Below are 382 nucleotides of genomic sequence, written 5' to 3'. Positions count from 1 at the left end.
TCCCCCTTCCCCCTCCCCTCCTTTCCTTGTTTTGCTCTGTAGCCCAGGCTGGAGTGCACTGGCACGATCTCAGCTAACTGCACCCTCCATCTCCCAGGTTCAAGTTATTCTCTCACCTCTGCCTCCCTAGTAGCTGTGACTATAGTCACGCATCACCATGCCCAGCTAATTTTCATATTTTTAGTAGAGATGGGTTTCACCATGTTGACCAGGCTGGTCTCGAACTCCTGACCTCGTGATCCGCCCTGCCTTGGCCTCCCAAGTGCTGGGATAACAGGCGTGAGCCACCATGCCCAGCCTATTTTATTCTTTAATAGTTATTTTTTTGAGACAGGGTATCACCAAGACCTAAGTGCAGTGGCATGATGATGGCTCACTGCAG

This window comes from Rhinopithecus bieti, unplaced genomic scaffold (assembly GCF_001698545.2).
Source record: "Rhinopithecus bieti isolate Rb0 unplaced genomic scaffold, ASM169854v2 scaffold_41644, whole genome shotgun sequence".
NCBI lineage: Eukaryota > Metazoa > Chordata > Mammalia > Primates > Cercopithecidae > Rhinopithecus > Rhinopithecus bieti.
Note: the sequence above shows the minus strand (reverse complement) of the source record.